The sequence below is a fragment of the Lycium barbarum genome, chromosome 3 (assembly GCF_019175385.1).
Source record: "Lycium barbarum isolate Lr01 chromosome 3, ASM1917538v2, whole genome shotgun sequence".
Taxonomy (NCBI): domain Eukaryota; kingdom Viridiplantae; phylum Streptophyta; class Magnoliopsida; order Solanales; family Solanaceae; genus Lycium; species Lycium barbarum.
This window is the reverse complement of record NC_083339.1, coordinates 124,676,178-124,681,446: the sequence shown is the minus strand read 5'-3', so window position 1 is coordinate 124,681,446 and position 5,269 is coordinate 124,676,178.

Genomic DNA, 5,269 nt, shown 5'->3' with positions numbered 1-5,269 from the left:
GAGAAGTTGGCCAATGCGGCCGGAGTCGCTTTTACCCTCGATCATATGCTTCATTTATATATACCTCGGTGATCCGAGGGGGAATTATTTAGTTGCTTCCCAGGGGAAGCCGAAGCCTAATCGATCCCAAAGACGATTATGATCGAGGATGGCTTCACCGGTTCATGATGATACGCACGGTTCAACTTCACCATCCATCGTCTGTCGAGTTTCCCGAAGTGTGGAACCTTTCGCCGGATCCGGTCGAGCCCACGCTTGAAACTGCTATTTTCAAATGGGTGATTGCCCTTCTCCGGGCTTCTCGTAGCTTAGGCCATTCTTGGAGAAGAATGGCACCTGAAGGGTGGAAAGGTAAAGACCATGGTAACTTCTTTAATCTGATCATTTCGTCCCCCCTTTCCCTGTATTATATCCTAACTCAATACCTTTGGTTTCCAGGACTTCGGTCGAGGAGGGCTTCCAAGGGAAAGTCGGTTGCTGAGGACGCAGTTCGAGGAAGAAGGACACCCGCTCCATCGAGGCCACCTAGACGCAGGGAGGCTGAAAGTTTCCCCGTTGTGCATTCGGGGGTTGGATCTCAAGTTCGAAGTCGCCATATTATAGGGACCCGTCGGGAAATGCCTTCGGGTGAAACTACACTAGTGATCGTGCTCAATGAGGAAGATTCACCGGGATTGGACATTCCCGGGTCATCCACCTCTGGTGCAAGTCATGGGGACATCTAATTGGTATCACCCGTCATTGCCGCATCTCGTGGATAGACTCGAAGATCTTATCTTCCGACTTGTTTGGTTGAGTAAGGGTGTGGCTGCCTTACTTTTGTTTTCCAATTACTGGTCGTAGAGCAGGGTTGCTTCTGTTTTTTCTGATGTACTGATGTATCCGGCATAGTCGGAATTTTATGAAATGGAAAAAATCTTTAATGGAATTTTGCAAATTGGTTGTTGTTGGACTTCATTGAGCATTCCATGTGTATTGTTTGTACCTGAACCTTCGTATATGCCCTTGTTATATTCGATCAGTAATCACTTATTCCATAATCCGAAAAAACCTGACATGTTTTGCTACCGGCCACCATAATCGAGCATCTTTTCATTAAACTCGGCCACGACTGGTTCGAAACCATATCCTTTGTGAAATATTCTAAAGTTTTACCCGATCATTGAGGTGTTCGTACGAGGTTCCGATCTAGGTCTCTTCGGAAGGTCGACCCGTTTAAACATGATCTGTTAGTTGAGTGGACGCCCCGGTTCCTTCTCGCGTACGCTTCCCATGATTAGATAGGATCAAGGTCACATCCATCACATCCGTCTGACATCGACAGGTGTCGAAGCCCCTTTGGCTCTGAAGACGGTTGCGGAAGGTAAAGCGTCTCGGTCCCACTCTATAAAGCAAGTTTTCCCTTTCTTTTTTCACTTTTCGACTTTTACCAAAGGGAATTTTACCTTCGTGTGCTCTGAATACGTTGATCTTCATATCTTCAAACCTTCATACCTCCATATCTCCACATCTTCTTCTTAATTTCCTGTTCAATCTTCAAACCTTCATCCAAAACCTTCTTATCTTCATAATCTTAAAATGACAAGAAAATCCTCAGAGGCTAAGGCCGGTGAGACGTCTTCGGTTCCTAAACTTGAGCCACTGCTGACTGACTTCATTCCTCAAGACTGTTCGAACATTCAGGACTTCAAAGTCGATAAACCTTCTCAACAAGGGGATCGAGGCGACGAAATATCAGCCTATTTGTGCACGATACCCCCGAATAAGCTCGAGCAAGTCAAGGAAGATTGTGGGTGGAAAGGTAAAGAGGTCGTTATTCCCGATCAGGATGAAGCCATATCGACTTACGTGGAAGGGTACTTAAGTGTTTATACTTACCCTTTCTCATTCAGTACACTCGACCCTGTGGTGGTCGATTTCTACAAGCGATACGAGATTACCCTCGGCCAAATTCACCCGTCATTTTGGAGGATTGTTGTGCTCCTCCGTTATTTTGCTACAAACGTGAACATTCTGTTCATGGTGCATCACCTACTTCGGCTGTATAGCCCCCGTGTCTTCAGAGGGGGAAATATAAAACTCTCAAAACGAGCTGGAAAAGCGCCCTTCTTCGGTCTGGATGAAGATAGAGACCGAGGCTGGCAGGGCAGGTTTGTCCGAATCAGGACAGCGGATCTGATTCCCGCTGATAAATTGCCATTTCCCAAGAAATGGAACCCAAACCGTAAGTAACTTTATGTTGATATGATTCGGTCACGTGCCTACACCTGCATTGAACCTTTTTTTATTCGTGTGTATACAGCGCTTATCCGAACCCTCGGTGCGGTTCCTAACCTCGACCAGTGGATTGGGAAAATCTGTTCCCAACTTACTTATGCCGAACGTACCTGGAGGTGGTTTGTCCCGGTCCCGTTGGGAGGCCGGGACCCATGGTAAGTCTTTCCCTTAGAACATTGTCATTTCTATTCTATGCAATACGCCACGTTAGTTAGGTAATGACTGTTCTTCTTTTTGCTTCATAGGTTTGTCAACGGCCACCAGAATTCGGGGCCAGGAAACTGTCGAGGCCTCAGCTGACGAGCAAGATATCGAAGCTCCCGGTCTGGAAGATGTAGTTGAAAGGAGGAAAAGAAAATCCTCTGAATCATCTCGAGCTCCTTCCCAGTCTAGGAAAAGATCGAGGGTCGTTATTCGAGAGACCTAATCAGAAGATATCTCGGCCCGTGCTTTGGACGCTGAGGTTGTTGGTGAATTATTGGACCATTCTGACGATGATGATCAGGCGTTGGGTGGGCATCGTCTTATTGACGAGCTCCTCGAGTATGATTTGACCGATTCTGTTGCAATCACTCCACTATTGGTGAAAAGCTCAAGTCGAATTCCAGCTGGGTCGAGTGGCATCTCGAGGTCGATGGACGCAGGGATCATCGGGTCGAAAGTCGAGGCCTCCGATCACACTTCCACTCAAAATACTGAAGAACTGCCAGCCGTAACCGCTGGATCGAAGGCAACTTCATCGGTATCAGGCTTTAAGGTACCTACTATTCCGCCTTTGTATGGTATTGGTTCCGTCCTTCCGATACAAGTTGTGGCCTCATCTGAAATGATAATTTGCATACAGGATTCTCCGCAACCATTGGTGGATATTCCTGCCGATGACGAAAAATCCAAAATCAAGGTGACAGAGCAAAAGGTAACCGGTTATGAAGGTTGTGAAATACCCGCTCTGGGTATGTCGGGCTTCGATCATTTGCCCATCCCCGTAGCCAACCATTTCGGGGTTAATTCCGGTCCCAGGTTGGAGAAATCGTTTCTTGCCCCTAGTATCGACCCGAATCGGAAGAGGCAAATCACTTTTAAGGTGCCGACCGATATGAACATGTTATCGGGTCCTGTTGGGGTGTCTAGCTATTTGTACCCTCTGGTGTCCCAAGAGGACTGTAAGAAAATGGACGAAGTCGGCAAATAGTGCCTTTTCAACGAGGCTCAGCAGGCATTGAACCGGGTAAGTCTCATCCTTGTGTTCTTTTTTCTTAGCTTTTAATTTCATGCCTCGTTTTAATAAACGTTCCCTTTTCCCTTATAGGCCTCCGTGCTTCACCATGCAAGCTTCCATCGGCCTAGGCATGAAGTGGGCCGACTCAAGGAGGAGCTCAAAAGTAAGAGTCAGGAGGTGGACGAGCTCATGAATCTATATGAGCAGATGTTGCAATATATCTCGTCTCTCCCCGATCTTTCTATCTTTAAATCGAATTTAGTAGCGGCTCGAAACGAAGCTGTCAAGGCCAAACGGGAACGTGATCAGTTGGCGGAGAAGGTAAAGGCTTTGGAAGTTTACAATAAATCTTTAATAGCCGATGCTAATGCCCTTGCTTCTCAGGCCCGGGCTTATGTTAGCCAGATTGATCAACTCCGGGCAGAGCTTGATAGGATCAAGCCCGAATTTAATGCCCTCCATGATATGACGATCGGTGCTGTGGCTGAGCGGGATGTTCTGCGGCCGAAGCAGAACGAGGCAGACTGAGCCGGGTTATCACCGACCTGCAAACTGAAAATGTAAAGGCTCTTGACCAGATCTCGAGCTATGACGACATGTTAGAGCAGTACAAGGAAGATGTGACTACTGCCGAAAAGGCCAGTAATCTTCGAGCTGAGTATGAGCGGTGCTTGTCCCGAAGGAAAACCCTCGAAGAAGTTCAAGCCACTGGAATGGACTTATCAGATCTGATCGAGGAAGTTAAGAAGCTTGAAGCGGAGGCAAAGGCCGCGTTTGACCCCGATGATTCGGATATCGACCTCGAGTCAGCCGATGAAGAGGCCGAGGGGTCGGATGAAGATCAGGTTCGGGGCCTTGTGTCCCTTCTTTCGTTTTTACACCTTTGTTTTGAGGCCACTATTCCGAGCCTTTGTAAATCTACTTTGTGTATGTATGAATCAAAATTTGTATTTGATATTTGCAAAGTTCTCCTCGGTTTAATGTTTGTTCGGTTTATGCCTTCATTATAATTTTCCATTTTGTTTCGGCCAGGATAAAATTCAAATGGTAACGGCTCATGATTGGGTTTTAGTCCGTGTTTTCGTTAGTCGTTGCTTTATTCATAATTTTCAAGGCAGACCCGATCATGATAATTTTGCGTTTTTAGACCGTGGTCTTTAACCGTTTTAGGTCGCAGCTTTCGAGCTTGCATATGTTTTTAATCGTAACTTTTAGACCGTGGTATTTAACCGTTTACGCCATAGTTTAGACCGTAGTCTTTTAACTGTTATGCCATAGTTTTTCGGTATTTGGCAACATCGGATCCTTTTGATCGAAGTAAGTTTTTTATTGAAAAAACTGGCCAGAGATGCATTCGCAATTGTTGCCGCGGCAAGAACAAACTAAGTGGACACGATTCAATCGATCGTTTGGTCCTTACATATAATCCTATCATTCAGGCCTTAGCTTTTACATAGTTCTCACTTAACTCATGGTATAATAGTCCCCTAGTATTCGAGTCCAAAGTATGAGGGCTTGGGTACTATTAGCCCGGTATGTGCAGTCCCCCATCTCCAGTCTTTGATCGGTATGCTCTATATGCGTAGCACGCTGTTCGGCGCTGCCTCATTAAAAACCTTGCCGAAAACCAACTTCGGGACAAAACGGTCGAAGGGAAAAAGTGTGCAGCACGTGCTTTCAGTCCTAAGTTTATGACTTTCGAGTATCCGTTGTGCTGTTTCGTTGTCCCTGGGGCTGTCTCCCTACGTGGTTAGATCTAGAGAGAAGAAAGCA